General features: G+C 39.4%; 1 long non-coding RNA gene across 2 annotated transcripts in view; it reads left to right on the forward strand.

Moving 5' to 3' along the window:
* Positions 1-1547: 1547 nt before the first annotated feature.
* LOC146424844 (uncharacterized) overlaps positions 1548-21093 on the forward strand; it is a 92130-nt gene continuing 72584 nt past the window's right edge. The window contains exons 1-4 of one of the 2 annotated variants that reach the window (XR_014846806.1): positions 2441-9955; positions 11069-11145; positions 12601-12691; positions 13795-14354. This is a non-coding gene — a long non-coding RNA (uncharacterized LOC146424844). Of the gene's footprint in view, positions 10346-11068; positions 11146-12600; positions 12692-13794; positions 14355-21093 lie in introns of those variants that run through there. The other variant, XR_014846805.1, reaches the window with a different exon arrangement.

Below are 21093 nucleotides of genomic sequence, written 5' to 3' on the forward strand. Positions count from 1 at the left end.
GGGAAGGTTGCAGCAGCTGATTGCATTTTGCGAGGGTGTGAACATGCCTGCTGCTGGTGTCAGTCTGAAGGCTTTTCATGTTTTGGTGAAGTACCCCTGAATCTCATTGTAACCTGTACTGAGGGGATGGGAAACATGGGGTTTTGTCAAGGGAGGCATGTTCAACTGATATGAAAGTCTTAATTAGAAGGGTCAATAAGGCTTCCCTGTAGGAGACTTCAGTAGCTGAAGCTTTGTGCATAATGAATATGTAAACATGATGAATAATCACATGCTATGGGATTAATTTATCTAACATGGCAAAAGGAAGAAAAGATGAGGGCTCTTAACTGGAATTAATGGTTTGGGTGTGGCCAGTAGAAGTAGAATGGCCTGTAAAATTTTCAAACTAGGTAAGGTACTACCACAAGAAGACTTATGTCTTCAACTAGCTGGATATGTTGTTGTGGAACTAAAGCTTATTTATGTGGAGAAAGGTACCTACATAGTAAGTCTGTTTAGAAATGAATATATCTGTGGAACACTTGCAGGGACACTTTTACCAAAAGAAGTCATTACCATCAGGGAGTTGCAGTTGTTTACAGCGACTTCACCATGAACACCTTGAAACTCCTGCTGTAACAGTTAGTGGTGCTATTTCTGTGTTTGCTACCAATGGTCCACCAGAGACAATTGCACTCACTGCAACAGAAATAGAAAATATTATTTTTTTGTTTCAATCAATTCTTAGCAAAAACCAGCTGCTTTAGCCTAAGTGGCCAGAGAAAAAGGGCTAAAGCTAGAAGAATTTAAGGAAGATGGCTTCATACTCAAGTTTATGCATAAAAACCAGAAGAGAACTGTTTTTTCATGTGTCCAAGGAAATCATAAAGAGGTGAACTTGCCATCCACAAGTCCATGGGCTCTGATGGGATATACCCATGAGTGCTGAAGGAACTAGCAGACACGGTTGCTAGGCCCCTCTCAGATCTTTGAAAGGTCTTGGCAGCCAGGAGAGGAGTCAGAGTACTTGAGGAAAGCAAGTACCACCCTGGTCTTTCAAAGGGGGAAAGAAGGAGTTCCTAGGGAGCTACAGGCCAGTAGGTCTCACTTTAATCCCTGAAAAGGTGATAAAATGTTTCATCCTGGAGGCCTTCGATGTTGCTGTTGAACTGCTAGCAGAGAGAAAGAGTCAGGCTTCTGAATGTGGCAAAATTCTAATTTTATTAATTACTTGCAACTTATATAGACTTTCAAAGATCACCGGGATTGGGTCAGTTCAAAACCTCCCCCTAAGCCGATTGTCTAGGATTGAACTGCCTATGTTTCCAGAGACCGTTTCAATAACATCTAAACTTTATCTTTGTTTATAGAACACAGGAAGAAGAACAGAAAAAATTCACATGGGAAAGAGTCTGTGCTTGCCACACATCTCCACACATGTCGTAGAACAAAGGTGATGAGGAGTAAGTCAGTATGCTTAACCAACCTGATTGTCCTTTATGCTAAGAAAACTGGGTGGGTGAAGGATGAGCAGTGGATGCTTACCTGGACTTGGAGCAAGGGTTTTGATGCTCTGTCTGAACTGCAGATTCCTGAGGATTGTAATCAGTGGTGTAGGGTCTAGTTGGAGTCATGTCTCTAGTGGCATCCTCAAGGGGTCAGTAAGGGTCCAGTATTGTTTAACATGTTCATCAGTGCTTTGGATGAAGGGGCGGATGCCTCCTCAGCGAGTTCATGGATGACACAAAGCTGGAAGGAGTGGCCAATACCTCAGAGGGCTGTGCAGCCCTTCAGAAGGACCTCAATAGGTTGAAGAGATGGGCAGAGAGGAATTGTCTGAGATTCAACAAAGTGTCCTGTTCTAGGCTCCCCAAGACAAGAAAGACATGGAGCTCCTGGAGCATGTTCAACAGAGGGCAGCAAAGATGATTAGGGGGCTGGAGCATCCCAGTTATGAGAAAAGACTGTGGGACACGGCCTATTCAGTCTGGAGAAGAGTGAGAGAGGATCACATCAATATGTATAAATATCTGAATATCTAATGGGTGGGTGTCACGAAGATGGAGCCAAGCTCTTCTCAGTGATGCTGAGCAATGGGCAGAAACTGGAACACAGGAAGTTCCACCTGAACATGAGGAAGAAGTTTTCTGCTGATTGAGCACTGGAGCCAGTTGCCCTGAGTGGTTGTAGAGTCTCCTTCCCTGGAGTACTCAAAAGCAGTCTAGACAAAATTCTGAGTACCATGCCCCAGGGGATCCTGCTGGAGCAAGGAGGCTAGACTGGGGGACCGCCATTGGTCTTCTGATGGCCTGTATGTTTAGTGGGAGCAATACTTTCCCTGAAGTAAGTGAATCATAGAGTGAAAGTTACTCTTTAACCATGTGTTGTTCTGCAGCATGTAATCATATGAGTGTGCCATACTCCATTGTATGTAGAGAGTGTCTCATCCTGGTAGGGCTGACAACAAAGTAATTAGAGCTGGTTCAAGCTTTTCCTTCTCTTGTGGAAGAGTAATTACTTTTTATTTTAAAAGTAAAACTTGTTTTCAAATACAACTTTTATGAATGTGCTTGGTACTCATGTCACTTTCCCCTTAACCTTTTTTTCTTTGGAGACATGCTTTTCTATCTGCATTCACATGTTTCCAAGTAGCTTCATTTGCTCTAAATTCTCAAGGTGTTTTTGTGAGTGTGATATTGAAAAAACAATATTCAAGTGAGATCTTCTCAAGGCTAAATAGAGGGTAATAACAATCTCCTTGGTCTAAAGAGCCTTTCTAAATACATTCCAGAATAAAGTTGGTGTGTGAGAAAGGTGGGCTGGCTTGCAGAGATAATGTGTTACTGTTCTTATTTATTTTGTAGTGTCTAAAATTTGGTTTTATGTCGTATTTTCGAGGAGAGGAGAAACACACAGTGTTATCTCTTTCTCCCTTTGTTCTTTTCAGGCTGCCATTGTACTTCCCAAGCAGATAGTCCCCGTTTTGTATGTTTTTCCAAGAGTAATACTGTACACTTGATTTTGTTGAATTTTATCTTAATAGTTTCTGAGTCTCTCGACAATTTCTCAACATTCTTTTCAGTGCCAATTCTCTCTTCTGAAGTGCTTACCGAATCCTGCTAGCTTTGTGTCAGCTGCAGGTTTTGTAAACATACTCATTACTGAAGAAATTTAGAAGACTGTTAAAAAGAACCATGCCCAGAATGGATTTTTCTGGTACTCTGAGGTGTCCCTAGTTATTAAGCATTCATTCCTGGGTGCTGACCAGTTCTGGTTCTGGCATCCCGTTATCTTCTTTGTGTGCCTATAGCAAGATGATTTGTTTTCCAGTTCTGGCTCTTCCTGGCCTGTTAAACAGCCTGCTGGCAGTGGTCAAACATCTTTTGTTCAGTGGAGCCAACCCAGAATTCTGGGCCAAAGCCTGAAGTTCTCAGGGAATCCATTTTGCTGTTCTTCCTGTGGTTATTAGTGCTGCTATTGCAAATGTGAATTTACCTATCTTTAAACGGTCTCTGAGTTTGCCTCTTAAGTACAAGATGCAGGTAAAATCTATAAGGTGTTCCTTATTAGAATCATGTTAATTAGAGGGCAGTGTCAGAATATATAAAGAAAACTACCACTGTAGAACTTTGAATGTACTAGATTGAGAAAAATAATTTCTTTGCTGTATGATTACAAAGACTATGGTATTCAGTCAGTCCAATGAAAAACAGGTATGGAAGACAATGGTTTTTTCTTCAAATTAGACTCTGGTCAGGCCACTATTCGAAGAATGGTATATATTACTTACATGTAATATATGTTCTAGTTTGGAATATGCTATTAGGTTAGAAAGGAGATCTGTTTAGACAGGGCATGTAGTGGGCCTTTGGAAAGCATGACTTACTCTGAAAATTCTGTATAAATCACAGTTACATTTGAGGGAAATCTTATGACTGTTCTGTGTATCAAGCATAGTGATCTCAATGACACAATTACAAAAACCTGACTCCTTGGATTAGTACAATTTCCGATATCTTGGGTTTTTCTCCTCCACGCACTTTTCTTTCCTCTGATCAAATTTGTGTTGTGTTCCTCTCTTTTTTTCTCGCAAGTGTTTATCTTTGTACCTTTCTCCTTTTTTACAGTTACCTACTTTAGTAATTTGCTTTGTGTTTTCTTCCAGAATATTCTTTTTTACTTCATCAGTGCTGTTTGTAACAGTGTTACGCACAGTGACTACAAGGTGGAATTACACCATATAAGAAATACTCATTTGTATAAGCTACTGCTTGCCATGTAAACAATATTTGAGAAACAGTTATGACTACTTTCTTATCTTCATGAGCTACAGACTTGGTTTTGCCCAGGTATAAGCATGTTTCAGACAATGAAATCTAAGTAAGGTTGAATTTGGCATACATTTTTTACCTGCTATTAACATGACTTTCATTGTCCCTAAATATGCATTTTTTTTCATACTTAACTTCTTCATATGAAAGGGGATATTCTTGTCCTGGAAACCAGGAAAAAGAACTGAAATACCACAGATAAAAAGGAAACTCTAATTCTCATTCTCTGAAGAGAAAATGTAGAGATTTTTTGTTTGTTTGTTTTCACAGTATTTTTCTGTGGTTCTGTTGCCTGTTTTGTGCATGCTTAGTTTTCAGATTACAAAGTTGTGAATCGACAAGCAAAACACAGGCTATATCAATTTTTTTTTCAAATTCTCGAGCAGTAGAATATGCAACATCTCAGTCATTGTATCTGTTTTCACATAATACAATAACAAGTAAATACAATTAGAACATACTGGCAAATTTTGTAAATCAATTCACTGCATGAAGTAGAAGAATATGTTGAGATTCTCTAAACATGTAACATTTGAGACAAGTCCTGGAATGTCTCATTAGCCTTCTTATCTCAAAAATGCATTTTATCAAAAATCAACCCAATGAGTATGATGATTAGGGAAAACAACAGTAAAATGGGGGAGGAAATGGTCTGTTAAGAGAGGATTGTTTCAGTATTTTGTTAAATGTGTTCTTAGTGTGCAAGGGTGATTATGTTGTGTACCCTAACACAGTTTTCCCAGGTGAGCGACTGCTAACTGCTCAGTTACACAATTTGATCAGAAGTACCAAAGGCAAATAGCAGATCTGGGATAAGTAAGTTTTTTTACAGGCTATCAAACACCTGGATAAATTGGACCCATCTCTGCTGTTACTCAACTTGCAGAATAAAGGCAAGATGAAGCCTTAAGGGTGTTCTGTCTGTGCTCCCTTATGAGCTCATTGCAAACTGTGATAGCTAAGTAGGACTCTGGAGATACTTTTATTTTCTATTTATACTTCTTCCTTACTAAATCAGATGCATGAACATGAAACACAGCTACTTGAGAAGGAAGGTTTGCAATTTAAGATGTGGAGTTTTGATTTCAACTGGCCTTGTCAAATGCAGTCCTTTTCTAATTTAGTGCTCATGCTCTGGTTAGGGTATAAGAATAGCTTGCTTCTGTTTAGCTTTAGACAATTGATCTTGAAGCCAAAATAAATCCTTCATCATGGGATGGTGTACAGGACAGGCCATTCAGTAATGCCAATGGAAGAAGCAGATGTCGGCTTTCTGCAACTATTGTTTACATTAGTCACTGCTTCTAGTAATATACTGACACAGTAATTCATGGCACCACTCTTTAATAGAGAAATTCAGATAATCAGGTTCATTTTGACTGGTAAGGTAGACTGAGTGTGCTGGACATGACCCAGCCATGTGCACTCACAGCCTAGATAGCCAAATATGTCCTGGGCTGCATCGAAGGCTGCATGGGCAGCAGGACCAGGGAGGGGATTCTGCCCCTCTGCTCTGCTCTGGTGAGACCCCACCTGCAGTGCTGCATCAGCTATGGGGTCCCAGCACAGGAAGGACATGGACCTGTTGGAGTGAGTCCAGAGGAGGGACAACCAAATGACAGAGGGATGGAACCCCTCTCCTAATTAGGAAGGGCTGAGAGAATTGGGTTTGTTTAGCTTGGGGAAGAGGCTTTGAAGTGACTTCATTGCAGCCTTCCAGTATCTGAAGGGAGCCTACAGGAAAGATGTAGATAGACTTATTACAAGGAGAGGTAGTGACAGGATAAGGCGGAATAGAAAGAAGGTTTAGATTAGGTATAGGAAGAAATTATTTATTGTGATGTTAGTGAGGCATTAGAGCTGGTTGCCCACAGTCGCTGTCAATGTCCCATCCCTGGAAGTGTTCAAGGCCAGGTTGGATGGATTTCTGCGCAGCATGGTCTAGGGAAAAATGGTGCTGCCCATGGCAGGAGCTGGACCTTGATCATCTTTCAGGCTCATTTCAACCCAGGCCATTCTGTGATTCTATTACATGTGCCAACCTATGGCATTTGGGCAAAGTAATGGTGCTACAGGCTGCGTTTTCAACGTGTTACAGAGAACTTTATTCTTCATAAGAAAGGCAGTGATAGGTGAAGGCAGCTTTTAATCCTGCAAAAGAGGTGATTCCAGGAAGAGTCAATCAGTCATAAACAGGAAATCATACAAGGGATTACTAATTCTGTGAAAAACATCATAAATTCTCATAGTCTATCTTAGCCAGGAATATTTCTGTATTAAGAAGATATCTGTGTTCCTTTTAGAAACCCTAATGAGTTGTTCAGGCTTTTTACATATTTCCTACTGTATTACATGTAAATTCTCCTACTTAGCTTGCAAGGATTGTGTGTGCATTGTTGCAGTGACTTTGCCTGCTGTCTGTCTGAGAGTTAGAGGTTGTTTGGCCTTTGCCATCTTGTTCAGTGAGCTGTACATGTTTACAGCACTTACGCAGTATTGTTTTAATACATAATGCTTTAATCTACCTGAGTCATGTACTGGAGTTAACTCATGATCACGTGCTTGACAGTTTCTGGGTAGGATACTGATAATGATACTTACTGTCCAGTTTGTTTTGTGCAATAAATGATAGATAGCTAGATAGCTGAGATAGCTAAGAGATGGCCTCTGGCAAAGAAAGTTCTCAGAACAGTTGTAACTGCATACTATCTTCATACTTTGGAAAATCCTAATGCTTTCAGAGACTTAGGTATCAATGCAGAAAAAAACGTCTGTCAGTAGATGCAACTGTGAGGCTCAACACAGACTATTCTCACCAGCTTTGCTAGAGACCTCCTATGAAAAATTACTAAGCTCTTCAAAGTTCTACTAGGCTCAAATAGTGCTCTTCTCATTACAGTTCTGACACAAATTTTAGTAGTTTGAAATAAAATATTTTAATGGGACACTATTTCATGGGTAGGCTTTCTCTCCCATAAATCATAAAACATGTTCCTGGAATTGGCCTATTAGATTCTTACACGTTTGTGGAGATTAAACTACCAGGTCCAAGTTTGGTGGTGCTGTTTCTGTTTAACCTGTGATAGCTGAAGTGTGGACATGGCACTGCTTCTTTACCAAAAATCACAGCTTGGTGCTTTTTGCTGTGGGGCTTTGTGGACATCTAGGGATATGGAGATAGTGTTCCTACACTTCACAAAGTCACACTGTGCTTTCCATGAAGCAAAAATACAGCCTGCTGAAGAGACTGTACATCATAGGACACTCCATTGTCCTGGCTGGCAGAAGGCAGAATAGTCTGTGTGTGAGTAATGTCTTGATGTCTTGAACTGCTGCAACAGTTTGCTGCAATGCTTGTGAGTTAGAGTCCTATATCCCTTTCCGTACACTCTTTAATGCTCAGGTGGAATATAATATATGTGTGAGACCGTTATCACAATCAAAAGAATGTGTTCTCGTCTACCTGATACTTTTGGGGTTTTTAGGACTTTTAAAAGCCTTTATCAGTCCAACTGTCTCAAACATAGATGCATGTAACCTCATGGGTTTCAGTCCTTTTCCTAAAATTGAGAATAATCGGAACTATATTTTAATGAAAAACTGTTAGTGGGGTTGTAAGGTTGATTTTTTTAAGCTTTTTGTAACTAAAGGAGTGGAATTGGATACTGCTTTTGAATAGAGTTAAAATATACCATTTCTGATAAGAAGAGACTCAGAGGAGTTAGAAGCCTGTCACACAAAACTTATCGATGGTTTTCAAATATTTCTGTTATCAACTGTCATGAAACAGACATTGCTTTCCTCCTTTCACTTCCTCTAGAGTATATAAAACACACAGTTAATTAGCCAATCTGAATTTCTGAAAATTTACCACTTACTAAAAATACCTAGTACTTTTCTGCAAAAAAAATGAGGACTTTTTCCACTATAAAATTTGTACAGAATGACTTGCTAAGAGCAATAACAAAACAGAGCAAAACAACTGTCAGGTTAATCCCTGTGGCAGAGGGTGGGAATCTGGGAAAAAGTTGTCATCATTTGTTATCTACCTAGTTGTAGAGGTGTCATAAAGTGTCTTAAGTGACCTGAGAGTACTTGAAGAGCACTAATATTAGACAGTGAGGAGAAAGATGCAACTAAATCTTAACTTGCTACTATCTGGAAGAAAGTGGCTAAGTTTAATACCTCAGAGTTCATTTGTTCAGGATAAAAGATGAAAGTATCAAGGAAAACAAGCCATCGTGCAACTGTGGATTTTAACTGGAGATGTGTTTGTCTAATAGGGATTTAACTCTAGTGCACTTGCTTATTTCAGTAAATATAAAGGGATGCGTTTAACTGGGTCATCTCTGATTAGAAGCCTTGGAAATCAGGGTGATTCCACTCCAGGGAAGCCAATGAGCTAGGTAAACTTAGACTCCTTAGTTACAAAGGGCCTGATGTTAGTATCCTGGGTGATGAAACTAGGTTGATATGTTGTTATTATTGTTATATTGTCCCTAATGCTCATAATTTTGTCAATTGTTTCCTGTATTTTCTATTGACCCTTTGTATTTACTTCCTATTTAGCAGGGCAAATGGATTTTTCTAAGCGTGTCAGGGGTACAATCCTCTGCCTCACTATTCCTCCATCCATTCTAATGTGTGCTAACAATAACATTGACTGTGGCTGTGCTCCTTTTGCCCCTGACTGCCACCTGCCCTTTCACTGGGCCCAGTGCTGTGAACAAATATCAAACAAAGCAAGCTGTCTGTCTGTGTGCTTGTGGAAGCCCCTAAGATTTTTTAATGAAAAGTTACACCTGGGTATAAGTGTACATTGATGTTTAGGTCCATGAGTGTTAGTATCTGTGGTGTACAGACTGGTAAGCACCACAGATGCATAATTGCATTAAACTTGCTCAGGGGTCTTTAAAAAAATGCAGAGAGCCTGCATTCTGCTGGTGAACTTCTGAACCTCTGCTAAGACTGGATGCATTAAGAATAATTAAGAAGGAAGAAAACAAATTTGTGAGTGGGTAGATACAAGCAGACTGAGATAGAAAAGTAATGAGAAAACCATCCCCCCAGTGACTAAATAAAGTGACATTTAAAAGTTAACTGGAAACCAGTACTGGACTGCTGTGTAAGAAAACGCTAGGAACAAGGAAACAAATATAATCAGTTACAAAATATATGCTAATATAGCCCTACATGTAAGGAATATAATAACCAAAAAAAACCCCAAACAACTAAGCTAGCAACGGTTTAATTGGAGATGCAGTTGTGTGAGGCCTGAAACACGTATGAAAGACATGGAAATCTCTAGCAAAGCATTCATTATCCCGCACCAGTGTAAACAAACCAAGCTATTTTGTTTGTCATTAGAAAATTATTTGGGACATTGTTGTTAATTAATAAAATTGGAATTTATTATCATAAATTGTCTTGTTTGTGGAAGAGGTGAGAATAGTTCTTGCAACAGGAAAATTGTTTTGACGTAGTGATTAGAGTTATGTCTCTCCCTTCCCTCTTTCAGCTCTTCTTTCTGCATTGCTCCCACGACAGTCAGCCATTGCCCTGCCTGTTCAGGAGGATTTGCAAGAGACTAAGCTTGCTACTTCTGCCATGGCATAGGACAGCTGGGAGAAGAAAAGAGCTTGGTACTTCTCTTGATCCTCTTTGCTTCTGCTGCTGCTGCCTTGCATCCCTCCAACTCTTTCCTCAGAAGCCAAGGTTATGCAAGTAGGAAGTAAAACTGACTCTTCAGGTTGTATAGGTTGCTGAAACAACTGATTATTGCTGTCTTATCCCAAATAAAGCAGATATCCTGCTCTTCTAAGTTGCTTCCTACTTTGCCTGGGCCAAAGTCACTTGTGTGACTCAGAACAGGCTGCATTTTAGAACCTAGGAAGGAGCTACGTTCAGAGTAATCTAAATAGAGAGCTCACAAGCAGTCTGAAGCAACTACACAGAGGGTGGATTTTGCTGAAGAGCCCCTGAGAGCAAAGATGCGGCACAAATCCTTGCACAGGGCAGATCCAAACTGGAAGGTAAACCCTAAATGCACTAGCAGCATGATAGCTTCAGAAACCATCCCAAAAGTTAAATAGAAATTGTCCAGTTAGCAACTGATTGGCTAGTTGGACAGACTTCTAGCTAGTCGTGTTGCTTGGGAAGTTGACCTGCAAAACCTGTGTTTGTCACAGTGTGAAGAATTTTAAGTAAAGGAATTGGACCACATACATGACTAAGCACAATAGCACCAAATTTTAATTCCAGCCCAGTTATCAAAAATTCATGGACTGTTGAAGAATAACCCAACTACACTGGAGACTGTGGGTTTCACTGTTACATAGTCAGTATCCACAGAGAATAACATTGACAGAATGTGATATGTATTGTTCTGGCAAATCTAGAGATGAGGCTCCATTATCAGCATCATTGATGGAGCTATTGCTATTCCTTGCTTCCTGTGGATTGCCCACTAAACATACAACATTTTGGCCATTTTGAAGAATGCAGGATATTCCCAAAATATTACTCTTTCTAAATACCCATTCTCTTTTTTATACCTAGTTCCTGTGGGTTTGAATGGTTCTTTTTGGTTTTGGGGGGGGGTTGCATCTGTTGGTTGTTGGGGTTTTTTTGTTTGGTTTTGGTTTGGTTTTTCTTTTTTTTTTTGTTTTGTTTTGTTTTGTTTTTCTTAAATTTGTTTTTTGTAAATCTGCCTTTAAATATACTTGAAACCTGACGACTTACATCTGTGTTCCTAGCTGGTATGCATGATCTGCCTAGAAGAAAAACACCTTTTTTCTAATGCAAGGGAGGAGCTGAAGAAGCACAAGAGAATGTAAGAATAAGAGAAAAATCATAACGGGAATAAGAAACAAACTAAGTTAAAACTAATTTATGGGAAAAAATTCAGGCCAAAGAATGTGAAATGGAGGTTCCTGGCAGCTAGTGGGAAGCACATTTGACTGAGCCAGTTCTTTTGCCTCCTTATGGCTGCTGCAGGTTTTCCTGGTAGCTGGCATATAACTTCAAAACTAACTTCTATGCTTTGTTTCATCTGATAGGTGTATTTGGAACATCCTGTATAAGCAGCTTCACACAGAAGCATTTATGATTGTAGTTGGTTAGACGATTATCTCAGGGATAAAGAAGATTTAGTAGAGATTGTAAACAAGTAACATTTTTATTATGCTACCTTGGCTCATGTACGCTATTATTTTTTTTTATGGTTAAAGAAGTATTATAACAATTTAAGAAGCAAGTGGCTTAATGCTGCTGCAATTGTGGAGAGGCTGAATTGAGGGTTAAAGAAATCTACCTTCAGAGATCTCAAATTTCTGTCATTATGAAAGTGCTTTTTTCCAGGAATGGCTTATTCAATTCAAGGATTATGTTGTTGTGTAATTTTACTCAAGAAACAGTCTGGCTATTCTAATCTTCCGGTGAGTAGAAAGTCTGTGGTTAAAAGGACTGTGATTGTGAGAGTTACAAGCCTTGCAACAGACCATACAACCCACAGATCAGTTTAGGAATGGAGGACTGCAGTTATATTGAGGTTTGTATTTAATGGCCAGGTTTTGATAGAGACCCTCTGGAAAATGAAAGCACTGATTTCAATAATTGGCAAAGATATAAGTGCAGATGGGACTTGAAATGTCATGGGTTGAACCTTTCCTACTTTCTTTCTGAAAGTACACGTGTGATCTGGGTTTGTCCCTCTTTAGAAATTCTTTTATTTTTAACTCAGATAACAGCAAGTGAATTGCTGCCAAAACATCAAGGTGCTGTGCTGCACATAGCTGCCATATTTTCTTGTCCCAACAAATACTGCTTTCACTGTATTTTTTGTACCTTGGCTTAAAGAAAGCAATTAAATTGCATTGGAAGCTGAACTGAGTAAATTGTGTAGATAGTCCTGTTCAGATCCCTAACACTAACAAGCCTTCTTATTATGTGCTCCTGGCATGTGGAGCAATGTTAACACATGATGGTAGAATGTCTAGCTAAGCATACCACACTGGTGAATTTTCTCCCCCAGCGTTTCCTTGCATCTGCAATTATACTGTGGAGAATAATATTCTTGTGCTGCAAATGTAATTTGGCCAAGCACCTAAATTCTTGCAAGTTAGATAATGCCTGCTTTGAAAGCACAAAGACATTGTGCAATTTCCCTGAAAGAGTAAATAAATTAGTGGCAGATACATGGACCGCACACAGAGGTGAACTCTTTATCCCATGATCTGACTGGCAGAAATGTTGAATCTGTGTTGACATGATGAATTTCCTATTGCAGCTCAATAATTTGCATTAATTACTTGATGGAAGAAGAGGGACATTTCGAAGACATTCTGTAAAACAACCACTGTCAACAAGAATTTTGACAGGTAGGTTTGAATTTGTAGTTTTAACTTTGGTTTCTATTTAGTAAAAATTCTTTTGAAAACAAGCCTTCCAAGAATAAGTAGTAAATAGTTGCTTATTTTACCCTTGTAACGATTTGCTGAGTAACTTAATGAGGTGGAAGTGTTTGTAGGAGTATGTACTTTGATTTCAAATACAAGCAGGGCTTTGTAAAAATGTTCCAATCATTGTGCATGTGGCAGCTTTGTTTGCTCATAGAACCTACTCAAGATGGGTTATATATTACAAATCTCATGCTACAGTTACATTATTGTGCAATTAATATCTTCAAAGGTTTGTTAAAATACTTTGTAGTTTTCTTTCTATACCATAGAAGTTGTGCTATCTATCCAATCATACATTTTTGCATTACAAAGTTATTTTGGTGCCATCTCCATAAAGCATATTACAAGTGTGCTGCAGTATTGGGCTGTGCTTGCCTTGTAGCTAGATAGAAAGTGAAAGTTGGTTCAATTCCAAAAGGGCCATTTTTTGGTTGTGGGGTTTGGGGTTTTTTTTTGCAATATGATTCTCAACCCACTGTCTTCAGATCCACCACCCACAACTGCTTTTTAGCCAAATTTAAGACTCAAAAGAGAGGACCCAGTAGTGACTGAGTCACTTCTGTTGTGTGCCAACAAGTTGCTCGTTTGCTGATTAGCCACCTGCTTTTGATCTGGATTGTATCCAGACCTGCTCCAGCTGGCGAGAGAATGGGAATGTCAGCTGTAGTCAAGGATACCTGCAAAGCACTGAGATCTGCAGGAAAGCATCTTTGAAGAGAAGCACAGGGAAAGGCAAATTAGAGGGAAGGCAAAGGAAGAATAGAGGCAAGGAGCCAATTTCTGATCTCAGCATCACTGATGTCACCAATATGAATTTGGTCCTCAGAGTCCTGAGGAAATGAGAATAGAAACAGGTCAGAGGGAAAGGTGACAGACTACCACAGGTGACAGGGAGGGGATAATTAATCATGTCTCAACTGTAATCTTAATGGCTACTCTACTTTAACACTTGTAATGTCTCTTACTCATCCAAGAGCATAAAATTGATAAAATCTTTCCAACAGACCGCTTGGCTTTCATAGCAGCTCCAGCCAGGGATTTTTACTGTTGGTGCACTCATCTGCAGTTCCATTTGAAAAGCAACGTGCACAAAGCTAATGAAGGGGAAAAGGTTTAAATCTCCTCATGGTTTGAGTGAAATCCTAAAGTAACAAACATCCTTTCAACTGAGATCTTTTTTCTTTAAATGTTCTACACATTTCCAAGGTTGCTTAATTTGCTACTGAATACCGACAAGCTTCAACTATGTTTTACAACATGTTCTTGAAAAAAATTGCAACAAACACATAAGAAACTACCTTCCTGAAGTATTTTCTTTTAGAAATGCTCAGGAATTGAAACTCTGTTGATGATTCAGAAAAGATGAAAATAAATGTTAAATTTGCAGCAAGGATTTTTAAAGTTTTTTCACTAAACTATTAATTCTGAAAGTAGTGTTTCTTCTAAAATAAGGAACAAAAGGTATGCATGAAGAACCCCTCATCTGCTTTCAAATATTCTTCAATCAAAAGAAGTTGTATTTAATGAATTATTTTTTTATAGTGCCTTCATTCTAAATAAATTCTTTTGTTTTTTGAACATCTGCACCTTGTAAGTTGATGGGCGTTTCTTTGCTTATTTTGTTCTGTTTTGTTTTGTTTGTTTTGGTTTGGTTTTGGGTTTTGTTTGTTTGTTTGGGGGTTTTTTGGTTGTTTTTTTGGTAGATTCACCAGTAATCATAAAACTAATGGAAATAGTCAGTTTCATGTGTCTAAGTACCACAAGAGTTAATATGATTTAGTATGATAATATACATTGCATTTATTGCCTTTCACTAAAGTGAAATAAGGCTTTGGAATTCTTTGTTCACTTGAAGAGCAGTATGATTTTTGGAAGTGCTGTGTTTGAGAAGACCCACTGAAATGAAGGAAAGGAATCATTGTCTCATATTCCTATTTGCAGATACTTGGAGGCCTGATCTATCAATAAGGTGTGCTGTGTTGGTTTTCTGACTGTTGCATTAGAAAGTACAATTGGTTTTTTGCTGGATCTTTTTTGTGAGTTTATAGGAGATTGTCTTTGACTTGAAGCTGACAAACTTTGTCAAGTTTGAAACACAACCTCTCACAAAAAAAAAAAAAAACCAAAAGCAAAGCAAATTCCATTGCCAGTTAGTTACAGATTTAGACATAACTAAGACAGATAATGCATATTAAAACAAAGACATACCCCTTCCCCTAGAAACAGAACTGTCCTCTGAGGTCAACAGTTTACATTAATAAGATACTTGAAAACCTCATTTCCAGATATTTCTGTTGCAGTTTGATTTTTTTTTTTATTCTATGTGACACCAACCACCCACATTTGCAAGTGGAAGCAGTCTTACAGCCTCCGACAAGCCCGTGTAGGTCTGCTCCTCACACAGGACAGTCCTTGTATTTCAGCAGCATTGCCTACACTGGTTAACACTTGTCATGTTTACAGGTCTCTAGCTTGGAGCCTAAGCAAAGCAGATGTGTGATTAGCTAATTAACTTGGCCAGCTGAGCTTTTAAAAATTAATTTAAGTATAAAATATATGACATACAGAACCCAGTTTTTAACACTGCTGCATGAGGTCATTCTCTCCTCCTAATCTGGCAGAAGCTTCAGGAGGGGTAGATATCTGTTAGGAGAGCCAACAGGATTGTATGATTGTCTGTAATAAAAGTCAAATCGAGTTATTCAGCAAATATTTATGTATAAGACTAGGAAATATCTGTAGGTTTTTGCAACTCAGTTCCAAAATTAAAGAAATTTCAGAATGTGAGATGTTTTGCTGTAGTATGTTTTAAAAATACCTTAATGCTATAATAGTGAAAAGCACAGTACAATTATATTTATTTTTTCACTACTGTACTTGTTTCTTGTGGAAATAAATTTTGTTTCCCTTAACAGCAGCTGGAGCTGAATTATGCTCCATATCTTCCTGGTAAAATTTGTCTAAGTACAGCCGTTAGGGACAGAAATTTCCATTAATCTGCAAGTGTAAACTCCAGTATACTATAAATGCAGACAGCCAGCTTCTTGCCATGGCAGCTTCTCCACCGATCCGCTGATGAAGGATCTTCCCACAGTGACGCTCCTTGGAAGTGTGATTTACTCTTTGTTTTATGCTCACTAGGAAATATGAGTGAAACCCAGGGTGTGATTATAAAGGTTTCTTCCCTTCAAGCTTGATTGGCTTTTCTTTATCATGTCTTAAACAAAAAGTCTACTCACTGCAAGGATAGCCTTCTCCATTTGGCTGGGAGAAGGAGTCATGAGATTATCGCATGCAGCAAACCTTCTTGCTTCTCTCTCAGCACTTCCTCCTCTCCTACCTGGCAGCTGCTAGCTTGGAGGTGAACCTTGTCCTGCACTGGGTTGGTCCAAACCACATTCCACTTCAGCAGTTTCCAAATAAAAATAATCATCTTTCAAAGCTGAGACTGCAGTAAATTGCCAGCATTTGTTAACACAAAGCATACTTGTGAAGATGTGTATAATGACATAGGACTATAATCCTCAAATTGTTTGGTTTCAAGCAAGTGCTTTGAGAAACACCCTTCAGCCTCCTACTGACATCCCTTTTATATGCTGTTCATTTGAGAAGATTCCCCTGATTCATGAATTGCAGCCAGGAGTAATGAGGACATATTAGGAACTCTTAGGAAATGAGATGACACTTTGATATGACCATGACTAGGGTCGTGGTACCACTGACATCATAGTAGTGGGGTTGCTCTGATCTGTGACAGAGTCATTTATCACATAAGTTCCTTGCATCATATGTAGTAAAAAGATCCTGAAATCCCTAATAAAAATGTTTTCCTGAATTCTGCAGGGCAGAATGATATCTGATGAATGTGAAGTGTATGTACTAGAAATGCATCAAAAAACCTGGTTTTCTCTGAGGATAAAAGTGTATTTGACCTCCTAGAAAAAATGGAATTTAGCACCATCTGAACAAATATTTTTTCTGCTGCCAATGCCTGCTGTTCCCTAAAAGAATAGTTTAGTTGTTTGTAGGAGTCTCATTTGCTGCTTGTACAGTCTCACAATTTCTCTCAGAATAAGGGTAAATAAATTGATATTTCAGACCTGTCTTTCTAGCTCATAGAAGTGACAGGGAAAACAAGATCCTCCTTCTAAGCAAAAACTTTTTTTTTTCCTAGCTTACACATCACAGACAATGCATGGAAAATTATTGGGAAAGTTCTCATAATTTCTTGGGAAAGTTATGGAAGAGCTCCTTGTTTCTCATTCTTTCATAAATCAAGTTAATGTAAAAAAGCAGTCTCTATATAGCTTGAATCAAGGGACAGTATTCTTTAAGTTGCCTAGATGCTGTACAGTCTTCTGAATCGCACTTACATAACATGATATAGGAATTTATATCCATCTTGGTATGATGTCAATAACACTATTAACAAAAACAATAAATTTAAAATGTTTTTATTCTATCTTGCATGTTAAAGTTATTTGATTCTTTGATAGTTCTTCAATCCAATCATAGTAATTCCTGTAACTTTCTGTAGTTCAGAGATTCCTAGGTAATATGCTGCAAATACTGAGAATAGTTGGAGGTTAAAAGAAGTGCCAGATTCTATCTGTTGTAGTCTTCACCATGGTTTCACGTAAGAAAAGCAGCAAAGCATGCTTTAAGTGCGAGCTGAAAGTCAAAGATGCTTCTGATATGTAGGAAGTGCTTGTATAGCTTTTTGAACCCTCCAGGAACTGGATTTATATATTAAATATTTATAGTTTAGCTATGAGTCCTTCTGTGTTCTGGTTTCTTCACATTATAACAGGTTTGGTTGTAGGTAGAAGTTATTCCTTCAGATAGCTTTAGAGCTTTGATGGTCTGGTCTACTCTGAGTGTCATTGAAGTGGTAGAAGGTGGTATATTGCTGCTTTCCCACAGTGACTTGCAGGTAGCTCTTTAATTTAAATACCTATATTGCTTCACAGCTGGTACAAGTGGCTTGCCCATAAGAGGTTCATATTTTGTCCTGAAACTGTAATTCCAGCTTTTTTCAAAAGCTGGATTTTTCACTCCTGTAAAAACATAGCCTGTAAAAGATCACCTGTGTGTGGTGCTATGTGTTTCTCAAAGCTTTTTAGAAAGCTTTTAGAACAAAGATGTTTTTAGAAAAAATATTTTCCGACTTCAACTTTCCAACTTACACCTCCAAATATAATCAGAATGTGATCTGTGTTGGTTTTCCCTAATTTCAGTAATTTCATAGCAATTTTGCTGTAATATTGCTGCATTGTGATGGAAGGGGAGAACTAAGCATTCCTGAAACAATAGTTTTTGATCCTTTGTGTCATTTAGCATTTTCTAATGCATCTGCCATTGCAAAGGAAAAGGAACATTTTATAGCTTGGCAAATCTTTTTTTCCAGTAAGGTTTTATGACTGGAAATGTAACATAGTAGGATTACAGCAAAGAACACTGATTTGCACAAGACTTTGTATATCAATGATATTGAGCACCATCTGAATACAAGTTGCTCAACAGCAATCTGTAAAAAAAGACAAAAAAGTAATTTTATGAGACTGAGACTACCACTCCCACAATTTCAACCAGAAGTATTCCTCTGTGGGTTAGTTAATTTTCCAACAAATTCATGGACTTTAACAATCATAGATTTAAAAATGAGGATGAAAACTAAGCAAAAATCCCCTAACAATTCTTAGCATCTGACAAGGTATTATAAAATGAGCATTTTGTGTCCCGTAGTACAGCTGGCAGCATCACTACCCTAACAGTAAAGAATTTCTTCCCAATAGTTGATCTAAACATGCCCTCTTTCAGTTTAAAACAATTGCCCCTTGTCCTGCCACTATCTGCCCATATAAAAAGTCCCTCTTTCTCATTTTTATAAGCCCCCTTAAGGTACTGGAAGACTACAACAAGGGCTCCCCAGAGCTTCTTCTCTAGGCTGAGCAAGCACAAGCCTTTCAGCTTGTCTTCACAGGAGAGATGCTCCAGCTCTCTGATCATTGTCGTGGCTCTCCTCTGGATCTGTTCCAACAGGTCCGTGCATTTTCTGAGCTCATGAAGCACTTCAGGTGGGATCTCACAAGGGCAGAAGTGAGCAGCAGAATCCACCTCACCCTGCTGGCCACTCCTCTTTTGATCCAGCCCAGGGCACGATTGGCTTTCTGGTCTGTGAGCACACACTGCTGGCTCATGTCCAGCTTTCCATCCAGGAGAATGCCTGGATCCTTCTCTGCAGGGCTGCTCCCAATGAGTTCTTCTCCCAGTCTGTACTCAAATCTGGAACTGCCCTGACCTGGGGCAGCACTTTGTGCTTGGACTTGTTGAATTTCATGAGATTCCCATGGGCCCATGTCTCAAGCTTGTCCAGGTGCCTCTGGATATGATCCTGTCTTTCTGATGTGTCAGCTTTGTGTCATCTATAAACCTGCTGTGGTTGCACTCAATGTCATTGCAGATGTCATTGATGAAGACATTGAAGAGCACCAGACCCCAGAGATAACCCTGAGAAACACCACTCTTCACCAGCCTCCACCTGGACATAGAGCCATTGACCACAGCACACTGGCAGTGTCCATTCAGTGAATTCTCTATCCACTGAATAGTCCATCCATCAAATCTGTGTCTTTCCAGTTTGGAGGTAACGATGTCATTGGGACCATAAAGGCCTTACAGAAGTCCAGATGGGAGACATCTGTTGATCTTCCCTTGTTGATCATTGCTGTCACTGTATCATGGAAGACCACCAGATTGGTTAGGCATGATTTGATCTCAGTAAAACTGTGCTGGCTGTCTCAGACCACCTCTTTGTCTTTTCTGTGCCTCAGCATATCTACAAGGAAGATTTACTCCATGATTTCCCCAAATACATAAGTGAGACTCACTGGTCTGTAGTTCCACAGATCTTCCTTTCTCCAATTTTTAAAAATGGGAGTGATGTTTCCTTTTTCCAGTCGCTTCACCTGTGTGCCAGGACTTTTCAAATATGATGGAGAGTGGCTTAGCAACAACATCAGCCAGTTCCCTCAGCACCTTTAAGTGGATCTCATCAGACCTCAAAGACTTGTGGCTGTTCAGCTTCACTGAGTAATCCCAAACCTGTTCTTTGCTTATAGGGTGAAGAACTTCACTCCTTCAACTTCCACAGACAGGATCAGGGACTTGAGAGAAGTGGGAAGCCTGGCTGCCAGTGAGGACTGAGGCAAAGAACTCAGTGAATACCTCAGCCTTCTGGTTACCATCAGTTCACCTTTTTCACGTACCAGGGTGCATACACCGTACTTGGCCTTTCTTTTCTGACCTATGTACTTATAGAATCAGTTTTTGTTATATTTCACATCTCTTGCCAAGTCCTATTCCAGCTTTGGCTTGACTTTCCTGAGGCCATCCCTGCAAATCCAAGTTGTATCCCAGTAGTCTCCCTAGGTTACATGTCCCTGCCTGTACATTTCTTTCTTACTCCACAGTTTGAGGAGCAGATATTCACTCAGCCATGCCAGTTTCCTACCTGCCTTCCATGGTGTTCTATACACCAGCATAAAGATCTCTTGTGCTCTAAGAGAGCTCTGATCAACCCCTCTGTTCTTAAGAGAAGTTATCTAGGTGACCTCATTCACCAATTTTTTTCAGCAGCTGGAATTCCACTCTTGCAAAGTTCAGGGTCTTGATTTTGCTCCTTGCCAGCCCCAAACTCCTTGAGATCACAAACTCAACCAGGGTGGTTGTTACAGCCGAGGGTGCCTTCAATCTTTATTCCTTTGATGTGCTCATCCAACGCATTGGTGAGTACCAGGTCAAGTAATGTCTCACCTCTGGTTAGTTTGTCTAATGCATGTACCAGGAAGTTATTCCCTAAACTCTCTAGAAGTCTCCTAGATTGCTTGCTATATTGATTTCCCAGAAGATGAGCAGATGGTTGAAGTCCTTCATCAGGATGAGAGCTTGTGAGCATTATGCTTCCTGGGTCTGAAGCAAAACACCTTGTTTACAGGCTACCCCTGATCAGGCAACCTATAGCAGACCCCTGTCACTGGGTGTCCTTTGCTAGTCCTGTCCTTGATTTCCACCCACAGGGTCTCAGTCTGTTTGTGGGTGTTTGTCAGAGGCAGCTCTTCACAATCTGCCTCTTCTTTAACATTGAACACAACACCCTCACCCCTCCTTCCCTGCCTGTCTCTTCTGAAAAGCTTGTAGCCCTCAATTGCAGGGCTTCAGTTATGTAACTCATCCCACCATGTTTCTGTGATAGCAATCAGGTCGTAGTTTTCTAATTGCACCATGGTTTCCAATTCCTTTTGCTTGTTACTTGTGCTGCA

Source organism: Lichenostomus cassidix, chromosome Z, assembly GCF_008360975.1.
Source record: "Lichenostomus cassidix isolate B80296 chromosome Z, HeHo_3.0, whole genome shotgun sequence".
NCBI lineage: Eukaryota > Metazoa > Chordata > Aves > Passeriformes > Meliphagidae > Lichenostomus > Lichenostomus cassidix.